General features: G+C 35.5%; 1 protein-coding gene and 1 long non-coding RNA gene across 4 annotated transcripts in view; one reads left to right on the top strand and one right to left on the bottom strand.

Moving 5' to 3' along the window:
• The first annotated feature begins 2,501 nt into the window (after nt 1-2,501).
• The window catches only part of LOC138705912 (uncharacterized), a 70,457-nt gene continuing 47,623 nt past the window's right edge, over nt 2,502-25,335 (top strand). The window contains exon 1 of one of the 3 annotated variants that reach the window (XM_069834672.1): nt 2,502-2,986. The gene's annotated coding sequence lies outside the window, so the exon portion shown is untranslated. Of the gene's footprint in view, nt 2,987-19,596; nt 20,159-24,166; nt 24,364-25,335 lie in introns of those variants that run through there. The other 2 variants (XM_069834670.1, XM_069834671.1) reach the window with 2 other exon arrangements.
• Nucleotides 16,170-18,112, bottom strand: LOC138705918 (uncharacterized). The gene is made up of 3 exons (XR_011333858.1): nt 17,003-18,112; nt 16,663-16,883; nt 16,170-16,441 (listed from the first exon to the last, which is right to left on the bottom strand). It is a non-coding gene; the product is annotated as an uncharacterized lncRNA (long non-coding RNA).

The raw sequence follows: 25,335 nt of genomic DNA, 5'->3' as shown, positions 1-25,335 counted from the left end.
TAAAGAAAGTGCATCTAAAGTTTTCAGATCAGACAGTGAGTATTGCATGAAAGCTCGTTTTAAGAAAGTATCTGTACCACAACAAAGTGCATTTTTCAATTCAATCTAGGAAACTGCAGATAAGATTTCCAAGACAGTATTTTATGTCCACTGTGTGATACCAACTAAACCAAAAAGAAGAGTGACTAACAAATAGTAAAGAAGAAGAAAATATATTTTCAATGTGAATGTGTCAGTATACAAGGAATATTTTTAAGCAAGACTGATTTTCATGGACTAGTTGTTCATATTAACATAAGAAAATATTTGTGTTTTGGTTAATACAAAAGAAATAATTAATATAAAGATATTTCAACATTGTTTTTTATTCCACAGAAAAGGGCAATTTTTAATGTCAAATTTACATGACTATCTTATATTGTTTTACACAACAAAGTCCTTCAATATATAAAAATTTTATATACCGGTATATAAAAAAACATTTCGAGAAAAATAAATGTAGTAATTAAAATGAGTTAACTTTAAAACAATGGTTACCAACTCGTGCTATGTGTGTAAGAGCACTATTCTCTGCACACAAGCAGTATGCGAGAATACAGTACCGGTAGATCATTTCAATGCTTGCAGTTCCAATATTGCTCTTTTCTGTTCATGCTTTGTAGGAGCAGGTACTTGAATTTTTCCAGCTTTTCATAGGATAGATTTCCAATGTTTATATTTCCATTTCTTACTATGTTCTGGTCACGAGACATTATCATATACTTTGCTTTTTCGGGGTTTACTTCCAAACCTATCTCCTTACTTGCTTCAAGTAAAATTCCTATGTTTTACCTAATCGTTTACGGATTTTCTCGTAACATATTCACGTCATCCACATAGACAAGCAGCTGATGTAATCAGTTCAATTCAAAACCCTCCCTGTTATCCTAGACTTTCTTAATGGCATATTCTACAGCAATGTTAAAAAGTAAAGGTGACAGTGCATCTCCCTACTTTAGCTCGCAGTGAATTGGGAAAGCATCAGACAGAAACTGACCTATACAGACTCTGCTGTACGTTTCACTGAGACACATTTTAATTACCTAATCGAAATATCTTCTTGGAAATAACTAATTCAAAAAGAATACTATATAAAACTTTTCTCTTAACCGAGTCATATGCCTTTTTTAAATCTATGAATAATTGATGTACTGTGTTCTTGCACTCTCATTTTTTCTCCAATATCTGTCGAATACAAAAAATTTGATCAATAGTAGAACTATTATACGTAAAACCAATTTGATGATCCTCAATAATTTCATCTACATAAGGAGTTGATCTTCTTAAAAGAATATTGGACAAAATTTTGTACGACATCGATAAAAGTGATATTCCTCGTAAGTTACTACAGTTAGTCTTTTTCTCTTTCTTAAAGATAGGTACAATTATAGACTCCTTTCATTTTTCTGGTTCAATTTCCTTTTCCCAAATAGCAAGTACAAGCTTATAAATTTCGTTAGATAATGCGTTTCCACCCTTTTGTATTAGTTCTGCTGAAATTTGATAGATACCTGGAGTCTTGTACTTTTACAGCTTTTCTATCACAATTTCGACTTCAGAAAGTGTGGGTTTGGGTATAAATGGCTCAACAGTTTGTATTGAATATCGTCCCGATCATTTCTATTTGGATTATTCACATTTAATAGTTGCCCAAAATAGTTTTTCCATCTGTTCAGAATGGAATGAGATTCTGCAAGCAAGTCACCATTCTCATCCTTGATCACGTTTATAAATCCCTTTATGCCCTTATATAAATCTCTAATGTTTTTATTCTTACTATTTGTTTCTATCTCATTCAGTTTGCCCCACAAGTAATCTCTCTTTTTGTTCCTAAATGTACGACTTGCTTCCGCAGTAAGCTATAACGTAAAATGAAAGTATCAGGGATTCTGAAAGAATCAGACACGAAAACTGAAAGAAAGGAAATTTAAATTAAGTGTTCATTTGGCTTAATTTTCGTAAAGTTTAACAAACGATCACATTGCAATGAAGAAGATTACAATAAATTAATTAATCATATTGGTACCGGTACATCAACAAGTGAACGCTCGATAACTCGGATCTCGATATCTCGGACTTTGGATAACTCGGACCAAATTTTTCGAAAATAAAATATAAGAAAATATAAAAGAAGATTGACAACTTTTTCAAACGTTCTCCTAGGAAAAACAACGGTGAATCTTGAATTTGGTATTGCCAGTATAGGGAATTAAAAACAAACACTGAAAATACCTTAGTTTTGTAGTGTGGAGTAGTAGAAACTCGATGTGATCACTGGGAGAGCTGTGGTCCCGCCCAACCCGCCCTAAATAGGTTCCTTACTTATATAGAAAAATCGTCCTGCTTGAATGAAGAAGGCGGTCATATTTCGTCATTGTGACGTAATTTGAGGTGGAGTGGGAGAATGATTGCAGTGTCGCCAATTGTGGTAACCATTCATATAATCTTACACACCTAACCTAACATACTACACACCTATTTTAACATTCCTAACGTTTAGCACACCTGTTGTAACATTCCTCACAGTTTCATTTCGTTTGCCGATATTGGCATCCCTGCTACACCTATAGCATATCGTCTGCTGGAAGTCAGAGTCATCTAGTGGAAGTGAAGTGAAACTGCGACTCTGTTAATTACGTTTCATAAGTTGATTCTGTGTTATCTGCAAGAATTATTGTGTCATTGCAGTGATAATTGCATATATATTGTAAATAAAAATTGAAATGTATCGCGGCTGTGATAAAAGTGTTCAAAATTGATTTCCAGCGCCACAGTCCCAGTGATAAACGTGTAAATATTCGTTAGGAGTCCATTGGAAGTGACAATAGGAAACAAAGTGGCAGATCAATCATCATCATGCTCCTATAATAGACCAATCGAATTACAGTAGACTCTGATTAATCCACTTTCTCCATTACCTGTGTTATTTGTATTTCCATTTTACCTGGTATGTACTGATAACCTTGTTGCATTAATGTTAAGTATAATATTGCTACTGTATAGATAACATATGGTGTTAGTGTTCATTCCTTACGTACAACTTTATTTCCTTTCGATAAGATGGACTTTCCGTAGCTCGGACAGATCTCCGCTTCCCTTTAGTACGAGTTGTCGAGCGTTGACTGTAGTCTATTTATAAATTAAAACAACACGATTTTGACAGCTCGGCTATGTTACCGAAGCTACGGAAGAAATAATAAACAGTAGCTATACAAGTGTTACACCCCATACCTATAGGAATAGGACTTTAAGACAGGAAGGTCGATTCTTTAAATAATTTAAATACTCCTTACATGTCGCCCAGTGTTCTCTGTATTTTTATTAAAAATACGATTGAGTATATTTACCTATTTCTTACGCACATAAAACGAATCTAATGACGTTTACTAGATGTATAACATCCACTTACCAAAAATCGGACCGGTATAAAGTTGCAGTTGAACTGAACTTTTGTTGATAATGTAATACATATTTCCTTCACAAACACGCCTTAATCGAAAGACAAAAGTACACGTACATCACTGTATTTTTACACTGCAATACTTGTCCTTCGTGTATACCTTCAAACACAACCGATACCGATCTCAACCGCACCACATCTATCATGGTTATGTAACAGTCTAGTGTATACAGTTACGAAGCTTGAGTTATTGAGGGTACTAGGAACAATAGACGGTGCCGGTACTATTTCGCTTTGTCTGTGATGAGGCGATAGTAGCGATCCTAGTGATTAGCAACTATCTATGGGTGCATATTTCCTACGGATTGAACTTCGTCACTATATACACTAGTAACTAGACTGTGGTTACATTAGTCGAGGCAAGAGGGCTTAGAATTTCTCTAAGCCCTCTTGGTCGAGACAACATCAGACTACACTCCTGTCCTCTGTAGCCTATATACAAACTAATGTATCTCATGCTAATTGCTATATAGGAGATGAAATGAAATGTGTCAGATATTATAACAAATTTATAAATATTTGTGAAAATAACATTTAAGTCAAATATATTATTCTAACGTAAAGTAAGTTATACAGTATGAAGGTCTGCAGTAATCTTCCTCAATGGTCAAGTATTTATTAATGTCTGAGGTTCGTGGGATCAAACCCCTCAGAAGTTGGTGAAATTTAAGGGCATTACAAATTGTTAGGTTTTCTATGAAAGGGAAGCAATGTTAGGAAGTCCATGACGTTAGGTCTACGGCACGTAAAAGAACTCTAACGCTGTATGAACCAGTTCCAGACAAAATTTGTCGACAATTTGTTACACACGTCAAGACTCAATTTCTAGTAATTTTCTTCACCTCGTTATCAATTTATTATCAGGAGTAATGAATTTCATCTCAAAAGTGAGCAGTCGAAAACGGTTTTATTGCAAAATATCTACTTGCTGACAAACGATTAATCATCCCTAAGAAAAAAATTATGTATAAAGTTATAACTTGATTTTTACTTCCTTTCTACTTTATCTTCTTCTTCCATTCTTTTCTCCTCCCATCTTCCTGTTTGTTTATTTCTTACCTTTTATTTTATTCTCATCTCTCTTATCTCTTTCTTTCTATGTCTCTTCTATCAACAACAAGTCTTCTAAAATTAACGGGTCGAACTCCCCTTCAAAATGTCGAACACGGGTAGGTCTTAAAAACGATTAGAAATAATAAGTATTTGCAATTGTTGAGTGATAATCAGGGAAAGGAAGTTCATGCCCTAAAAACGTGAAGAATATGTATGCATTTATGAAGTAGAATAGATAAATATGCTACAAAATATGCATTATCAGTCTGAGATTATTTTAACAGAATAATAAGATATAGGTAACTTACGTTTAGTCTATGGATTCTGGAGTGCTGAATGCTGTCACAGTTCACAACTAAGCAGTGACGTATGTTTTCTGTTGTCATTCTTCGCCTATTCTCTCTCAGCAAAACTTTGTAGCGCGAAAAACGTCGTTCTACGTCACAAGAAGAGAGGACTGCACAAAAGCTGTGAGCTGTTCTATATAAATTTTGTTGGTTTTTGGGATGTTTTTCTTTCGAGAATATCTTGAATTTCTTTAAGTTGATAATAGCCAGGGTTTTTGGAAAGAATATTTGCTGTTTTCTCGTTCACGTTATCTCCTACATTTTCTGAAACTGATGTTAAACTGGATATTGTTCTATCGAAATCTGCTAAAGACTGCAGTAAAGGAATACTCACTATGACGGCGTCATCGGTACGTTCAAAATTCATAAACATAAATTAGTCGTGTTTACGAGGTTACACACTTTTAAAAATGAGGGAAAGACAAATAAATATACATAATATGCAGTTTCCCTGCATAAATGTTAAAATATGATACTTTTATAAAAAAAAAAAAAAAAAGGCAAAATATGCACTTTTATGCACAATAAAAGTAATATCATTGCATTCAGAAATTTGTGATTCATGTAGATAATCTTTCAGCATATTCACACAACGACAGAGAACAAATATGCAAATGCATGAACTTCCTTTCCCTAGTGATCATATCTTCGGCCTGTCGTGTAGGCGGTTCGGGTTCGAGTTCCGGTTAGGCTTGAGAATTTTTATTGAAAAATTCGAAGTGACACTTTCAGTGAACAAAGTTACACTCGAGAATCCCGTTTCTCCATGTTAGTCTGCGGTTACACTTCATCCGTATTTGGCCCATTTTTTACACTGACATATACTGCCGACAAAGATAGAACAAACAAATGCATTGAGTTTAGTGAAAACGGTCACAGATTCTATTCGTTCTGGTCAAACGGGGCAAGGTTACACACCGTGGTTGTACCACAGTCTAATATCTATTAGACTGTGGTTGTACGGTAAACTTTTCCAATTTGCGCCAGAGTCTGTAACACGTACCTACCAGCGTTCCGCTAGTTCAGGTACTCGTACTTTCAATCATGGATGTAGCTCAAGAGGAGTAGAATAGAATATTTCTACTCCTCTTGATGTAGCTGCAGCAGCCTATATTTATTTGCAATATGCGTGCAAAAAGAAACGGAAACAGCGACGATAGTGGCAAGCAATTATAACCACGTAGAAATAGACTAAACATGGTGGTTCAAATTTGCTGGCTGACATGAAGTTTCAAACAGTTAGCGGACATTATACAAATTTTAACAGAATATCACCTACAGACTTCGAATGTTTGATTAATTTGGTAGGGCCTAAGGTTGCAAAGAAGGATACCATCTTCAGAGAGGGTATCTCGGTTCAAGAAAGCCTGGCAATGACAGTACAATTTTTGGAAATCGGTGTTCTCATACTTTACTTTTCCTTTCTCCCTTCGGAGCGAAGAACACAAGGCAGTCATTTTCTTTCAGCATTCCTCTGTCGTTGTATACAGCTCGGTCGCCAGCTCTTCCGAAGCGTCATTCGTTAAAATTTTGTTAAAATGCCTTGGAGTGTTTTGCATTCCACAAAATTTCTTTACCTCTGTATAATTCCATAAAATGCAACGTGTTTTGCTCGGTCCATTCCATGTTCATTGTTCACGCAGACAAACGAATGGGTGTTATTTGATTGAAGTGAATCCGACGCTAACAGGCGGGCTACCCTTCCTAGGTCCCATTATCTACTGAGGAGCCCGAATAGAACCCAGAGCCCCAAACCCTTAGAACCTAGATCAGCATCGTGAATCCGTAGGCCTACTTACCATATGTAGGTACGTATACCTGTTATATCATTTTGGAAAGCAATTTTATTTGCGTAAATATTACGAGTCAAAAGGTTACATGGGCTATATGAGGGGATAACTAAGTTACATTAGGCCGAGGAATGTGACAAGCTTAGAGTGGGTTAGATGAGGGAATAAATAATGTGACAGGAGACATATTGCGTACGAACTAAAACCTCGCTCGCATTTTCTTTTGTTCCAACACGGTCTAATATGCTTATCGATTCACTAGTGAGTTTCTACTCGCCCATGGCTCTTATAATATTTTTTTTCGTAAAATTTATAAACAGTGTTATCAAAGCAGTAAATAATTTTATGGCCGTTGAGAGTTTTTCTTTTCGTAAAATGCGAGATATTTTCTCTGACCCAAAAACACAACACCAACGTGGTAATAATTACGTAGTTAACGCTTTGACGAAGATTTCCCCGAAATTTGATTTCGTTTATTTCAATTATATTCCCAGAACCACATCTAGGGCAATGCATTTAATGACCTATAAATTGGTAAAAAATGCAAAATGAAAAATGCATTTATGACCTAAAAATACAAAAAATGACCTAAAAAAACAAAAAAATGACCAATAAAAAGTAAAGCATTGCCAATGAAAATACTTTTAATTACGTTAAGTACTCACTTGATTACTGAACTACATAAAATTAAAAAAAATACATGTTACAGTACCTTGTATTGCAGAAAATTCATTTCAAGTGCACTTTTACAACAATTTTGAATTGAAGTTAACAATCAAAACTTGGCGGAGATTTTCAAACAAAAATGATTGTCTATTGTCTGCTAGTACCGACTTATAAATGGAAAAGCTTCTCTCTACTTCAACGGAAACAATTGGAGCAAACTGAAAGCAAGCAATACCTCCTGGATTTAACTCACAGTCAGGAAGAGAAAAATTTTCACTAGACAAAGCTCTGCCAATTGAACACAATGTTGTGTACCCCTTGTTCTTGCTTAGACAGTTTTTCATTTTCATTGACACTGCATCACCCAGTTTACCACATGCACGGCTCAGATCATTCACCACTTTATCCACTATTTGTAGCTGTTCCACTAATGTCACTTGGGATTTTTCCAGTGCAGTTATGACATCAGGAAGGAAACCAAAATTAGTATTTATGTAAGAAAGTTTACCAGCAATTTCTTTATCAGCTAACAGTTCTTGCGCCTTTTTTTATTGACACTGACTCACCATTATCAAAAGAATCAACCACTTTCTTCACAACATCGAAATTATTGCAAAAATAACTGCAAGCTTGGAGCCATGTTCCCCATCTAGCCAAAACAGGTGAAAATGGCAATTGGATTTCTGGAGCTTCTGTTTTGAATGCTGAAATTCGAGAGGGGGCTTTCAAGAATACTTTCTTCACGCATCCAATTAATCTATCCACTTCAGGAAAATTTGCACGTACTTCTTCCGCGACCCGGTGTAATGCATGCGCTAAACACGTCACATGTACCATTTTTGGGTACAGTGAACTTAAAGAAGCAGCTGCTTTCATCATGTAGGGTGCTGCATCTGTTATAAAAAGGAATACATTGGAATTTCGAATCCCATCAGGCCAAAGTATTCTCAATGCATGGTCAAATACTAATCTGATCGTTGAGTAGTTGACTTTGTCCAGCTGCTCACAATGTGGTAGAAATTGTTCTCCAGGGCTGTGTGCTTCTAAAACTCCAACAATAACATTAGCTACATAAAGGCCCACAGAGTCTGTTGTCTCGTCAATGGATACGAATACATTTCTTTCTCCAATCATTTCTCTTATTTTTTTTTTCAAAGTTTTGTCATAGCACCGAGCTATGTATGTTCTTCTCAATGTTCTGGGATCTGGAATTAATTTTCCGGTCTCCTCTTCTAAGAAAGTTCGCAGCTTAGGATGATTCAGTTTGTGACGTGAAATATCAGCCGATAGAAAAGCTTCACATAGTTTCTCATAAAATGGCGAAAACGTTGAACACGTATCCCCCAGAAGCATTTGCTGTAAGTTTACACTGGATTTATTTTCAAGTCTCTGCAGGCCACGTTTATGTTTCTCCCGTGACATGTGTTCTTCTATCGTAAACTTTTTTTCAGCAGCCACTCTCACATCGCAGATCTTGCAGAATAAAATACGACCGTCCGTTGAAAAAATATTTTCTCCATATTTTTAAACAAATGCCTTTAATTTAACACTAACACTTTCCTTTACTTTAGGCATTTTGCTCTTGACCTGTTCACACAGACGACTAGAAACAACTGACCACCTCAATTAACAGCATAACAATGCCAGTTTACCTGGAGAAAGGAATCTCTGTGGGAGTGTGGGTAAATTCCTAGAAGTGGGCAAGTTCATTATGCCTTGAAAAATAGGGGTACAAGCTAGCATACTCTCTAAGAATTTGAATAAAATTCCTAGAAGTGGGCAAGTTCATTATGCACATACTTGAAAAATAGGGGTAGAAGCTAGCAAACATCTACTTAATTCCAAGAAATTGCATTGACAAGGAAAATACTGAATTATAATAAAAATCTCAAATCAAATACAAATAATGTCACAGTCTTCCTGAAAGTGTAAAAAATGCTCAAAATGACCTAAAAATTGCTAAAAAATGACATATCCGTAAAAAAGTTAAGAAAATGCAAAAAAAAAATGCCCTAGCGAATTGCTTTTATTTAACCCGGTTTTTAATGTCATACATTTCCATATATGCTAGCAATGTTTAAACCTTCATAAGAAAAAGATGCAAAATCATTAATTGCCTTGCCCTACACATCACATTTCTCCTTTATTTCGCTGTAATAACCTGATATAATAGCCTATCTTATAAAATCTGTATTTTCTTTTAATGCATTCAAAAGTCCGCCGTTATACTCCGTAAACCTTGCACTTGAAGCAATGCTTAAAGAATATAGTCGCGAATTTTACTAGCGACATTTGGATGTCTTTTGTTTCACTTATTTCGGTATACTCCGGCCACTAGTGGCGAGCATAGTCGGCGCTGCTGTGCGGTCCGCCTTATCCAGTTGTTTCGAGAGATGAAATGAGGGGAAATGAAGTGCTGGAATGAAAGAAGGGAACGGAAGTACCACGAAAAAATCCTTTGAAACGTCTGTTTTCATCACAAATTCCATGCAGACCTAACCGGAAATCGAACCCGGACCGTCTGAATGGAAGGACAAGCGATGGAACGCAGCGCGCCTCGGTCCGTAACGCTCAGGTTGCAAGCTCAGGTTACGCGCCGAAATTACGAAGTACCGTCCACATAGGAACGCAGTGCGGTTGCGTTACGAGGTTTGGTTGCAAGTCTGGACGCAGCTTAAGTCAATGAACAACAGGAATACCACTTGGATTTGATAACAATAACGAAGTATATATTTAAAGGTAGTTTATATGCAATAAAATATAATTTTTACTAGGAACAGATCCTCTTTGTTTTCAGGAGCCACCACATTTCTTCCAGATATGCATTGAGGAAACCTTTCGAGCTAAGATAAAGATAAATTTACTGAAATATATTAAACAACACTAAATATCTATGCAATGTAAACACACGCTCCCAGTGACGCTCTGAAGCAAAGTAGGACAATAAAATGAGATGCGCAACAAATGTAACGATGTGGAACAGTGCGTTTCAATATACAAGGTGTAAGGGATATAAGTGCCATCCTTTTAACAGTCGTCGGCGACGGTCTACAGGATCAAAATATGTCCACACGACATAGGGTAAAAACTTGATAGTTTTCCCAGAAAAAAATATTTACCTCAACCAAGTAACTTGCCCGGACCTTTATACTGCTTATATCGTTAGTAAAATTACGAAAACAATTACATCAGTATGTATATCTAGCGAAGAGTTAATATTAGTTTAAATAAATATTTGTGTGTTCTATTAAGCTTTCATGAAATTAAATAAAAATGCATGCTTAAATTTGTTAATATTCAGGCGTGAGAAACGTGGCAACGTGTTCAGCAGGCGGTACTCTGCACAGACGTAAGTACGAGTCAGTTGAGTTTAAGCTCCCTGTTCATAGCTCTATTGCAGAGCGGATGACAGTTCAGTGTAGGGTATTCGATAAACTACTTACAATGTCATTTTTTTATTTACAGTTTAGGAATATCATTATTAATTTATGGAGAAAGTCGTCGTAATTCAAGTGAGGGAAGAAGGATGTACCGTTAACGTTTTCCTCAAAGAAGGTTACCTAATCGGCGAACTTTTGTAGCAGTTTCTGAACGATCTTTAGAAACTAGGAATCTCTTACTCCGTTTCGAAAATCACACAAAAAATGATACTGCTTTACGGAAACGGTAGAGATTAAAATTTTTCATTAGAAAAAACGTTCGTGTGGTTTTGTGCAGAAAATCATTATTTATTTTTTATACATGCAATAAAAATGGAGCAATATTGTTACATAAAATGTAAATCTACCATAATGTTGTATTAATGAGATTGAAAGTTTGTATTTGCTGCACGTTTTATGTAAACAACAGTATTGTCATGGTCGCTCCTGCATTAGAACAGAGCATCTGTTTTGTACCGTATGTCTGCACCCGCTTGAACTGTACTGTGTACGTCTAAACCCCCTTCTCCCCGCTTGAGCTGTACTGTGTACTTCTAAATCCGCTCTTACCCGCTCGAGCTGTACTACCATTGCAAAACGTCTATTATTGTAAACTTTAATAATTAGTTAAATACTGCAATTATAAAAAAATTGTAAGGGCACTTTTTCTTCCTTATGACATGAATAATCATCACTTAAAATAATAGCACTTATACCCCTTACTCCCTATATATCCAGCATACTGCTAGGACGTATACTGTTAATAGATAGAGAAACGGTCTTTCTATTTAAATTATACTCTACAGCACTGGGATAAGATAGCCTATCCTATCACAGCACATAAAATAAAATCACTTTAAATTGTATTTAAAATAGTGTATAAAAACAAAATAATTGCTAGGCTACATTATCACATCACTACAAAAAAGTTACAGACATACCACTAACCGGCACTGAATTCTAACGTATATTAGACAGTACACGACTTAAAATACCTACCCCGTTTATTATTACGACGCATCGCGACGAAGAAGATTTCTTGTCCTAAGTGAAACTCCCACTAATTTGCGCGTCCCTTTGAGAGCTCGGCAATAGGTAACGCAGCCGGGAGTATCAAGCAATCGAGACAGGGCGAGGTACTGCTGAATGGTTGTAAGCGTACCGTGCTTAGTAAACAATGATGTCGCCAATTGAGTTCAGGCACTGGCACCGAGCACATCACAAACGGTAACAGATGTCTGTCAAGCGGACGTCCTTAAACTGCAATAAAAACTGGAAGTTATTCGTCGAAATAAAAATGCGAAAACTTTTAACATACCGCAATAAATTAATACAAAATTAGTGCTCCCACGCGATTTATAATGTTGCTGCCTGCTGGATTAAAATTTCCAATGAAACTCTAAAGACAAGCTGGGATAAATTACTTACCTACATATGCAGTGGAAAGGGCGGCTTCTGATTAAAGAAACTTTATGTAAAATCCACCAGTCATGCTGCAGGCACGACTCTTATCAGAGCTGTTTGTAAAATACTATTAATTTTTCTACTCTTGATGTCCCAATGTCACTTAGAGGTGCTGCTTTCTAAAAGCTGTCCAAAATTACCATTAAATTAATTTAAACATAAATCAGCGTTGGAATTCAGTCACCAGATGTCTATTAAGGCATTTTCGATGCTGATTCATGTTTAAATTAATTTACTGGTAATTTTGGACACCTTTTAGTAAGCGGCACCTGTAGGTGACATTGGGACATTTAAGAGTAGTGTAAAACTATACGAGTATGTTTGTTGGGAACTCTTTCAATCCTAAAAATATTACAGCTCATAAAATAAAAATAAAAGCTGCATATTTGGTAGGTATATGAAGACGTAATTTGTGTTCAGTATATAAAAAAAATCAATTTCACAGCAGAGCGAAGAAACATTTTAATACCTTGATAACGAACAAATATCTGACATAAGAGGGTATTTCAATCTGTTCTTGTGAAATTTGTCTCCATGTCTTGACTTAAGATGTGTTTGCAGAGGTTTCGGGAAAATTTCTTTATTGGGAATCAAGTGAAATCTTATTGTGTTCATTTTTTTGACATACGAAGTTGCTGTTCAGCACCATCGAAATGTTACATTATTATAATACTGCGTACTTATTTGAAGGGTACACGGGAAAAACGAACAATGTCACAATGCTATTAAGGGTGATGTCATTATATAATTCACTGTATTACGACAAACTTTATTGTTATTTTTACCCAAAGTGGTAAAGGAGAATTAAAACTACGAATACACTCATCATTTCCTTCATTTCAAGTAGAAACATCAATAAATTTTGCAGCAATATACTGAAATAGATCACTATCTCACCCTTAATGGAAATGTGACATTGTTCGTTTTTCCCGTGTACCCTTCATTTGTGGTAGTATTGTGATTAGGGGTCTTTTCCTAGTGCACCTGCATCGCTGCAACCTTGGTGAACCAAAAGACGTGCGCTCTTTCTGTGAAGGATTTTATACGGAATTGGAGTTGTACTGTACTTTATTCTCAGCGAAGCCTCATCGGCGACGTAATAATGTGCAAGGACATAAGAGCATATCACCTTCACCTTGAAAGTGTGAATACTGCTTTAATCAACGTTACCTATTTCTAGGCAAATTTGTTTAGCACACCAATTGCTAGAAAACAGTTCATTTGTTTATTAATTTGTGCTCAAAATGATAAGCTTTACACACGTTTAAAAAAATCAGAATATATTAACCTAACTTCCTACAGCTAGTCGCTATATTTGACACTGCAACATGAGTTAACTAGATTTTATTCGGGTTTTAATTTTACACTAATTCAAAATGAGTTCATTTCTTTCGATTTCGGAGGAAAAAGGTGATAAATACGACGTGGAGACACTTCGAATCACCAGAAGTCTAAGGCCGGTATTCTTAGTTAAAAATGTTATGTTTTATTTAACGACGCTCGCAACTGCAGAGGTTATATTAGCGTCGCCGGATGTGCCGGAATTTTGTCCCGCAGGAGTTCTTTTACATGCCAATAAATCTACTGACATGAGCCTGTCGCATTTAAGCACACTTAAATGCCATCGACCTGGCCCGGGATCGAACCCGCAACCTTGGGCATAGATGGCCAGTGCTATACCAACTTGCCAACCAGGTCGACGGTATTCTTAGTCGAGATAAGTCATACTTATATATAAGTCGAACTTAAATCTCGTCTCAATTGCAGATTTCGGTCCAAATAAGTCGTGCTTATTTTATAAGCTTTACTTTACAAAGTCTGACTTCATGAAGTTGAACTTATTGCAATTCATAGTGACTCAAGTGCGACTTATGTTATGAAATAAGTTAAACTTTATCAAGTCAAGGGAACCCCTGACTTATGTCAGTTTTAACCTAACAATTAATAACGTTTATAAAGAACTGGCCAAGGAAATTATTGAAATGCAGGAAATTTGCGCCCAAAAGCGTTACTTGCGAAACATTATGGGTCGCTTTGAATTTTATAATCTTGAATTCAAAAGGAGGTTTCGTTTTTGCAAAAGGTTTTGGAATCAGTACTTCCGAAAGTGGAAAGAACTCTTGCAAAACCGAGATAGCGAGCTTTGCCATTTCTTCTAGATTACTACTTCTTGTTCGCTTGAGATTTTATGCCACGGAAATTTTTGAAATAAGTTTAATGTTCTTAAAATATAGCCATAACCGTAGTCTATAAATATATGAGGTATTTGTCGGCCTTGGTAGCGTAGTTGGAATAGCGCTGGCCTTCTGTGTTCGAGGTTGCGGGTTCGATCCCGGCCTAGGTCGATGGCATTTAAGTGTGTTTAAATGCGACAGGCTCATTTCAGTAATTTACTGGTATGTAAAAGAACTCCTGCGTGACAAAATTCCAGCACATTGGCGGCGCTGCAGTTGCGAGCGTCGTTAAATAAACCATAATTTAATTTATATGAGGTATTCAATATATCGGTGAAGTTAGGTTTCTTTAATATACATGAAATTTCAGTATTAGTAAGATTAAACACCCTTATCCAGTCAATTTAAATTAAATTATTATGTGTTAATAAAATTAATTTAAAACAAAGCCTTCTTGCTGTCATACTTACTTACAATTAGCTTTAAGAGAACGCGGAAGTTCATTGCCGCCCTCGCATAAGCCCGACATCGGTCCCTATCCTGAGCAAGATTAATTCAGTCCCTAGCATCATATCCCAACTCCCTCAAATCCATTTTAATATTATCCTCCCAACTAGGTCTTTTTCCCCCCAAGATCTTCCAACTAACACTCTATACGCATTTCTGGATTCCATACGTGTTACATGCCCTGCCCAGGCGACGCTGATATAACCTCTGCAGTTGCGAGCGTCGTTAACTAAACCATAATTTTAAAATTTTTAATTTTTCTCTTTTTATGAATAAAGAATCCTGTTCCAAATTGGTGTTACGCCATTCTCATCTAACCTAACCCCCTGTACTCCCAGAAAGTCTATTCTAGCTAGTTTTTTTTTTTTTTTTTTTTTTTTTTTTTTTTTTTTTTTTTTTTTTTTTCTACCAATGTCCTGTTCTGTAAAGATTGGTGCCATTCTAAGTACCAAATCCCATAATCTTATTCCTTTGCCAAAGAATCAATCCCATATTTCGAGGCTTATGTTGGGGTTTCGTAACATGGTCTTTTGTACTGTGATGGGTTGTTAGTCCTTCGCCCAACCCTCAAGCTGGAGGACCACCCCTTATCGGCTGTCCACGACTGCTTATTCAATATATTCGAAGCTACCCTTCCCGGTGGTTCATTGCTTCAAACGAGCGTAGAGCTCACCGAACATGCAACCACAGTAACCAATTAAGTTTTCTTACTGTCATAATGAAAGTAAATAAATTGTCAAATGTAAGCAATTGTGGAAATATCGGCTTGACATCTTAAAATTTATAGGTACAATAAGAGCCGACAAAAGGACGAGAATTAATGTAGTGGAGAGAATGTTTGAGCTACGGAAGATAAGATTTCCTTATCTGTCGGTTGGTTTAAAAAACAAACTCGACAATGTCCCAAATATAATTTATTGTTACCTCTGCAGTGCTTCACAATTCGAGTTCGGAGAAAATGACAACTTACCAGAAGATGATCCCAACGTAATGACTCTTCCATATGAATCTGTGCCTGTTGCATCATCTGCACAGCAATCTTCGGTTTGGCTTTCAGGGAGAACTGATTAACATAGTGTTCAGGAGGCATGATGATAAAATGTAAATGAATTTCACAATTAGTTTTAATGTATTTCACTGAAGCAAAATATTTATTCTTTTATGTGATTTACCAAAACATTTTAAAATTTAGATGATTTGTAATATCAACAATGAATACTATGAAGTTTTATACAATAACCTATTGAAGTAATTTATCTGGATTTCATTATGGACAAGCGGTATTTGTTTGTGAGCTTTCGATCTCAGTTGCATTATTGACCTATAAAAATAATAATAAATTCACACTGTTCCTTCAAAACTACATTCCTGAGCTTTCTTGTGTGATCCGCTTATGCTGCTGGAGTTGCCGTCGCTGTTGTTTGAGCTCCAATTGAGTTGGATGGACCAGCAGTAGAGGGGGATACGTCATCGGAAGGATTTGATGCAATATGTGCTCCCTCTACTTCCTCTGCAAACACGACTGCAATGTAAACAATATGTACACTATAACAACTGGCTAATTATGTTGTGTAGAATTTATTCTTCCTCATTCTATCACTTGTTAGGTATAGTTACCTATTACGGACTCGCTTTCTGTAAATAGATATGATTTGATAATTTTCTTTATTAACAAATAATAGCTAATAGGCTAAGAAACAAATTAAATGTTCAAGAAAGAATGTTGAATGTAATACTGCTTACCTTCTAGTTCACTCGCAATCATATCGGAGTCAACCGCTCCCGGAACTTGGACCATTGTGAGAGGGATTATTTGTGCTACAGGTGGATCAATGTCCTTCATATTTTTACTAGAAGACCACCTCGTGTAGCCATCACTGTTTGACGTTCATCGGTCAAAACATTCCGTTGGTGACATTTGATGTTCGTCCATAGTAGCCTATCCGTAGTTGTTTTCCAAATCTCTGTAATCATTATAACCAAAATACAATAAAATTTCCAAACTTCGCGTAAACGAACTTCATAATTTCTTTATGTTATAATATACACTTTTCAAAGAAAATATTGTATTAGGCTTACTTACATGTTCCACAATATGTATCGACGAATTGAATTCTTCTGCAATCTTCTGTCTTCAAAAAACTGCGTCGGTCTTCTTATTCTCTACAATCTTTGAATATTTTAGAATAATCTCCTTCAATACAATCATCTTTCTGTACAGAACTGAAATATTCTTCTTTCCACACATTACATCAATCATTTTATTAAATCGTATAGAAGCTATGCATATAAATTTAGAGACAAAAGAAAATCGACTGTCTGAGTTACATTGTCGTGACAATGGCCTTGCAATTTCTCATACCAATAAGTTCGACTTATTTGTATACACATAAGTTACACTTATTGCGTGAAACTTAACAAAGTACGACTTATTAGCCGACTATGAATACCGTAATCATATAAGTTAAGATTTTCCAATAAGTATAACTTAACAAAGTCATACTTATTGAACAAATAAGTCACCGACTATGAATACTATGTATATAAATTAAATATATTGTAATTGAATCGGTCCTTTCTGAAAGGCCCTATGTTTGGCAGCATTAGTTTTGACAAAAACACAAAAACGGTTTTCATCAGAAAGCTTTCACCATGGACGATTACATTTTTCCCCAACATGAAGTACATAGCTACTTACAGACATATCGTATTAAAGACTTGGTGAAAGTATGGCCATTCATCACAGTATTGGTTACCAACATTTTTAAAACAAAGGCCTTTTAGCAACGACGTCAAAATCTGAAAATTTTTGTATAAATGATATGATATAATATATTTATTTCTACAACTCTTATTTGGTAATGGGTCGCCACCACATATCTATATTCGTGCTCCCCATTACCTTCTAATTACAAAAGCACATACAAACTTTCATTGACGTGTGCAGACATCTTATTTTCTCTTTGTTACCTCTGTTACTAAAATACATACTCTCAATTTGCTTTCTAACCTCTCACCTTAAAATTTTATCTTCTTTCTACTGAACACCTCCCCACTTTTATTGTTTACTTATATTTTGAAGTACTTCCTATCGTCTAAAATTTCCATAATTTTGAACTAACTTTTATTTACACTATTTAATCATACTCATTCACTTACCTCTCTAACTTACAATCAGCTCTACCTCTCCTCACTTCTGTCATCATTCTTATCCCCTATTTCTCCATTAGACCTGAATCACATGTTTATTTTGTTTAATTGTTCCCTTTCACCCCGATAAATTTTCCGTTTGGCACTATTTTTGTAAGTCAACTCAACCTTCATTTGTAAACTTACATTGAAATACTTGCTGTCTTCCTATCATTTCAATTTCTCTGATTGTACGCTAACTTATTTTGCATAAATAAACATTAGATTCATAAAATATACGAAACATATATATTTATTTGAAACTTTTACACCTTGACTGGAACGAAATTAATCAATGTAAATAAAATTATTTCTTTTGCTACAGTACAATGAAACAGCAGCAGATTCTTAATCATCTTCTTCTGTTTCTAGCATAGGCAAATTCAAAATTGTCTTATATTAGCTATGACAAGTGTTAATCTGGGATGTATCTGATAACTTCTTTAATACCTTCAATTTTATTTGGGTTAAATTATACCTTTGAATTTACTATAAGCAGAGTTTTGTTGAAGATTTGTTATGAATTTCATGCAAACTTAAGTCAAAAGTATGATTCACCATTCCAAAAATGTTTATTTTCATTGTTGAAATAATTATTACCAGTGATTTCAACTGGTTCATTTTTATTTTTTATTTAAGTAAGTTATTTTACGACGCTGTATCAACATCTTCGGTTATTTAGCGTCTGAATGAGGTGAAGGTGATAATGCTGGTGAAATGAGTCCGGGGTCCAGCACCGAAAGTTACCCAGCTTTTGCTCAAATTGGGTTGAGGGAAAACCGCGGAAAAAACCTCAACCAGGTAACTTGTCCCGACCGGGATTCGAACCCGGGCCACCTGGTTTCGTGGCCAGACGCGCTAACAGTTCATACATGACCTATACTCTATAGTAGTGATGCGAGTTATTAAATTCACTGCTATATGCCCCTTTCTCCAGGACAAGAGGTCTTTTAGAAATTAACGGATATTTCAATACTTTATAAAACATATCAATATTGGCTGGAGGAGGGTCTCTTTAACATGCATTATCAGTTTTTTTTAAAGCAAGCTGAATCCATACTCAACTCAGTTTTGCTAGAAACTGGCAATGCCGGATTAAATTATGTTTTGTTGAAGTTATTACTGTTTCATTTAATATTAAATCCTTACGTGAGTATCATAAAATGTGTGTGTGCGTATCTAATGTCTACCCACTTCACTTGCGTGATTCGGGTTCCGCATATTGCTGACAGATGGCAGGACTGTGACCCATTTTCAATTTGTACACCACTTCGGCGGGCCACACTGTACATGATGTGTATCTGTGAAGAGTTACGTCGTGTACTAAGGTAAGTATATGTGTAAGTATTCTTGTAGAGAATGGGTGAGAATGATAGTGAAGTTGAGGAAGGGAGAATGGGAAACCCGGTACCCGCACGTAGCCTACTCCTGTCGAATAGCATGTCCCCATCCGACGGACGAATCACTATCAACAGTAATATTATGTCTTCTCTTCATATTATGCACTGCGGAGAGATTTGGGCTTAGCCCAGAAAATTTACATGAAAATGTATAACCCCACCGGGAATAAAACCCGGGCCGGCTAATCTGGAGGCAGACGCGCTGCCACAGAGCTAACTTGGCGGCCTTGTCATGAAATTATTGCATCACTAGGTCATCAGCTTATCTGTATCTTAGCGTCTTGCTGACCTCGAGCAAATTCCACCATATTTCCCATCTAGTCCAGTGTTAGTCGAAAATACCTAGAATAGTACGGGCCCAGGATATCCTGTAGTGATAGAAGAAATCCTCAACAGATAACTTCTTTTCAACAGCTCTGACTTTATTGGTGTTTCCGCTTACTTCTGTCTTTTCCTTATTTTAATGAATGACATTCGTCAACAGTGTGACCACATGGATATAAAATTAAATCTACGTCAGTAGCACTTCGACAGGACGCGGTGAATGAGCAGACGAGGGCTAGCTGTGACTCCGTAAGCAATATTCATCGTTGCTATGTACTCTGTATTTACGGCAACGCTTCATCTACTCTTCCTGTGACATACTGTAGGTAAGATCGCAAATTTACTGTGATATTTTACTTTTCCGAAGACAAAGTTTTGTGTTTCTTAAAAAAATTAATGTTTGTTATTTTCACGGTAATCTTCGGCACTCTGACAGGCATGCCTAGAAAGTGGTTATGAGCTTGCTATTTGTATAGTGACTTTCATGAACTATTGGACGAGTTTTGTTGATACTAAGTACGTGCAAGCCAACTCGTCAAATTATTATGTATATGAAACAGATATTATTTTACTGAGAGTATGGATCATTATTTAGAATATTTAGAAGAATAACATAGTACGCGATTTACTCAATAAATGTTCTCTTTGTTCTTTATGAAAAGTATGAAGAGAAAATAATTAGTGTGATGCAAACATATCAATTCCGATATTTTCCTGAGAAAACACGTTTTGAGGATCCCTAACTAAAAGTATCGTTTAGCAGTTTTTAAACAGTTCTACGTTTTAAAAGTAAGTTTTTTCTGAACATACTGAAATGGATCTAATAGCATAATTACACGGGTCTGGAACATTAAGGTTGGTAAAAACAAAACAAAAAAAAAAAACTAAATTCGCAGGTTTTTGGGATGCTAAACTCAAAACTGAGCTCAGTATTTCTCTATCATTTATCAATTTCTAATTGACGTACTCACAGAGAAAGGTCTACTCTCCCATTGATTAAGCCTAAATGTCATACAAGTGCACCACTTCAACATGGTGCTAGTTTCGGCCCAAGACTTTATAATAAAATTACAAATCATTTTCCAAATTTGAAATATTTAAAATTGAACGTTTTAAAAAAGAAATTTATAAAATTATTCATAATATAATATAATATAATACTAACAAATGGTGTATTTTTTACCTTTTTCTTTCTGTCGACTATATTCATGTTTTTATTGAATGTCATTGATTTCTGTCTGATTGTCAACTTATATTAAATGTGCTTTTTCTCTTCTTCCCTTTATTTTTTCTCTTGTGTGTTAGTTGTCGATCTGAATTAAGTTAATTATTTTTAGTAAACTGTCCTTGTACATTTTATGTTATATTATTGGCCAAGACCACACCGTGCACGAGCCTAGCTCTTACGGTAGTGGCTAGAAAGATTTTTGTTGTTAATTTTTAATTTGTACTCATTTTGCTTACTAGCTAAATAAAAATAAAATAAATAAAATGTCCTAAATCTTTTGTTGCAAGTTCTAACTAAGTGAATGTAGCGTTTTTATTATTTCTGTAAAGTTTCTTAATCATAAATTCACCACAAATAGATCTACAACAAAATGTATATGGGGTGTTCATAAAGCCAAGGCTAGCCATGTTTCATAATTCACTGCTATGTAGAAGTTCGAGGTTACAGCGTGACACAGCCTTCTCGACTTTGTTTGCAATGTCCATTAACAAGTTGCAAACAATTGACACTAAGAACACTTTGTACGAACGCTAGAAAGTCAGATCCCCACTTTGTATAATAATCCCTTACAAACGTTGATATCAATTTTGTGAAAAACTGTACGTGATATGGCATTTTAAGTGTCGTTTTCTGTTTAGCATACAAAAAATACGTAAGAGACAACTAAAATTTCAAAAAAGTTTCTTCCTCGCAGACCTTTGTTATGAAATTAGTTTATAATGTTATACCGTACTGCATGAACTAATGTTCAGCATAAGCACCGACTTTGGAGATGGGACAAGGCACTCAACTTAAAAAGGTAGGGGCGTCGCCCCTCCCCCCCCCCCAATAAAAATAGTAGAAGGGCCTCGCCTCTAAAATAATTCGAAGGGAGATTCATGTTAAATAAATAAAATATGAAACGAGCCATAGCCATCTTAAATTAACAAGCCATGTTCAAACACTTGGCAACGTTGCTACTCCAGCACATAATGGTCCAATTGCATAAAACATAATAGACAACACATTTAAGAAATATGTTTAAAATGTCGTGTTTAATAATTTTGTAGTAACTGAAAAAGTTTATGAACGATTTCAACATGAAATGACCGGAGATGAAAGAGTTAAGTGGGCCACCCAATATATAATATACACTTTGTGTATTTTTAAATACACAGTTTTACGGTCAATTTCTGGTTTATATGTACATCTATTATCAGGCAGTACATCTCACTTGACGATATGTGTCAGAGGAAGAACAATTATTGTTTGCATACATCTGAAGTCTGATTAGTGTAATATTTATCTAGTCGGCTATGTATGCCATGGAGGGGGAAAGGAAATGGCCACCCTAACTCATTACCTCCTGGCTTAGTTGCCTCATAACTGGTGCCTTGTTGGTATCACTTGTGGAGTCCAGACCTGTCTTCGGATAGTTGACTAAACAACAACAATATTGATATATTATTACAGTTTTCATGTTCACACGTCTATAACTATCTTCACTCTTAGATTTCTTCTGCCATATAGAATATAGAATCCTGGACCTCTAGGTAGGTATAAGCTAGAGAATTAAATTTTGGTTAATCTTTTCAGTATGTGAGGATTACTACCGATTTCATTACAAATATGGTGAATGCAGATATCCCAAGTCAAATTTCTGTCGATATATAGGCCTACGGTAAACCAAGGAATTTAGTAACTTATCGTTTACCTCTAAGATTCCCTGATTTTTTATGTACAGACTATATTAAGACATTTTAGTCCTAGCTTATCTTGTTTGAAATACAATATATTCGTAAGTAGTTTCGGCAGAGTTAATAAATAAGCCATTATTTTCAAAGTATTGGGTAATCCGTTCGTCATGAAAGAAAGTTTAGATCTCGAAATCTTCGATATTTGAGTTGTAGTTGAGAATTCTTGTACCATCACCAAACATAGTAATCTATCCATTGTGTGGTTTGGAGTAGGCATACACCAAATTTAATTTTCCTCTCATCTGATTAGACTGTACTTAATGTTATTCATCATTTTCAAATTGATCAATTTGTACCATTTGTAACCTATTGGTTATATAGCAATGGTATGTCCCGAACATTATAATAATTATGTAGTTTATCTAGTAACATCTACACCAGCATTTCTCAAACTACGGTCCGCGGACCACCTGTAACTTAAAATCTCTGTGTTTGGAAATGACACATGGCAATCGAATTTCACCTTTTCTCCTAGTACAGACATTTTATGAAATGTATTACCCTACCCGTCTATTTACTTCCCACTCTACTCTCAGCAACAAAAGAAGAATTTAAAGCACTATGAACGTGGTGTTTCTCGACATCTTTTCCCTGCACATCTGGCGCCTTGCCTGTAACTCAGCCAGGGACCATCCGAATTCATAACAGAGGACTAAAGTACCGAACCTTAATTCAATTTTAAAATATAAGTATACTGGTATTAAAATATGCTACAAAATGATAAATTTGCTTTCGAAGGGAACAAGAGTAAGGTGGTCCGCGGAACTGTTCTGACTTTAAAAAGTGGTCCCCACTTCAAAAAAGTTTGAGAAACGCTGATCTACACAATCAAAAGCCTTTCAAAAATTCATGAAGACAATTAATTTGGTATTTTATTATTATTATTATTATTATTATTATTATTATTATTATTATTATTATTATTATGTGATTGAAAATATTATGGTAATGCTACGATATTATGTTAACCTCTTCTATTTTATGTAGGTACATGTCTTCAATATCTGTTTAAATATGAATGTTTACTAAATAATGTTCCCCAATGTTTGCACACCAGAGGCATTATTACAGACGTTTGAATGCTATCAATATAAAATGAAAGTGAAACCCTCGTTTACAAAGAGGCGCAAACAATTCAACAGTTGATTTAGACCATTTCAGACAATAACTCGATTTTATGCTAAGATCGGGGCCCAGACGATTACTGCATGCACATGAAGAGAGCGGAGTGTGATTCATCCTCTCGTCCACAAATTTGCGTCTTTGTGGAGTTTCACTTGAAGTTGTGAAGTTGTACATTGGTCTAATTTCGTGGTAGTTGAACGTAACTTTACCATGAAATTAGCGGAGCCTCACGAGCCAATAAATTGGTAGAGTTTAGTCTGCTACACCAGACTTCACACCAGCTTATTTTAAGCGCTAGTGCGTCAGCTATAGACGCAGTGTTTTCCTTGTGTCATACAGACTGCGGTACTTACAGGTTAAGAAGGAATTTTTGCTCAGTCAGTACATAGCGAGTGATATGACAGTGTAACGCCAAAGATAGAAGAGACTTGAGTGAATTAAGGTGACGTGATGTAGTAGACTATTATTTTTATATTAGCAGTTTCTGACATCTTTTCTTTCTTAATGTCATTACAATCTTATTGTGCTGCAATTAGATGAAAGATACGGTGTAATCATTTTGAGCATGGTCACGTCTCACGACCGGTATATGTTTGATTCTCTTTTAACATTTCTCACCACTTCGGCTGGTCACCTCATTGGGTTTTCTTTGCGACGTTTTTCGCAACTGTAATGTAATATTAGGTAAACCCATGAAAAATCCTTGATCTCATGTCGCTAAATCCCATCTCATTATCACTCATTTCGTCGATAATAAATACGCCTAACTTAGTATTTGATAGAGCGTTGTTAAATAGTTGACTAAAATATTTGCTTCTATGTTTTTACATTTACAAATTTAATGCAATTTTACACCCATACATTATGTGTGTATTAACCTGGCAGTGTCCGTTTATAATCAACGGATAGTTCGTAAAATAATATATAACATGGCACTGATCGTTATAAATATTTTATAAAATTAAAACATAAGCGAATTCTCCCATTACAGCTCAAAAGGCAGATATAATTTATTTTATAAATTGAGTTATATTACTTGTAGTCTTTAATATTGTATTTTATATTGTGTACCGCACATTTGGAGAGAAGGAACAACTTTTAACCTAACATTATGCCCTTAAATTATCCATACAGTCATTTAGAGCGTTCACCTTGGAACAACTCTAGATTAGTTAAGCAGCTAAAAACCGTACCGCAAAGTTGTGAGAAATCAAGGCTAGCTGTACACAGAAGTCTGTAAAGTAATAATTCCAAGAAAAATACTTCTTCCTTTCATTCACTGATTTTTCTTGTCTAAGGAAAAGTACAACTGAATCGGTTATTTGAGAAAACACACAAGTCAATTTTTATCCAAAATGACTTCATTGTGTTTCTGGCATTGATACATGTAGGTCTATTTGCAGCTCTGTAGGAT

Source organism: Periplaneta americana, chromosome 9, assembly GCF_040183065.1.
Source record: "Periplaneta americana isolate PAMFEO1 chromosome 9, P.americana_PAMFEO1_priV1, whole genome shotgun sequence".
Taxonomy (NCBI): domain Eukaryota; kingdom Metazoa; phylum Arthropoda; class Insecta; order Blattodea; family Blattidae; genus Periplaneta; species Periplaneta americana.
This window is presented reverse-complemented; position numbering and strand designations above follow the sequence as displayed.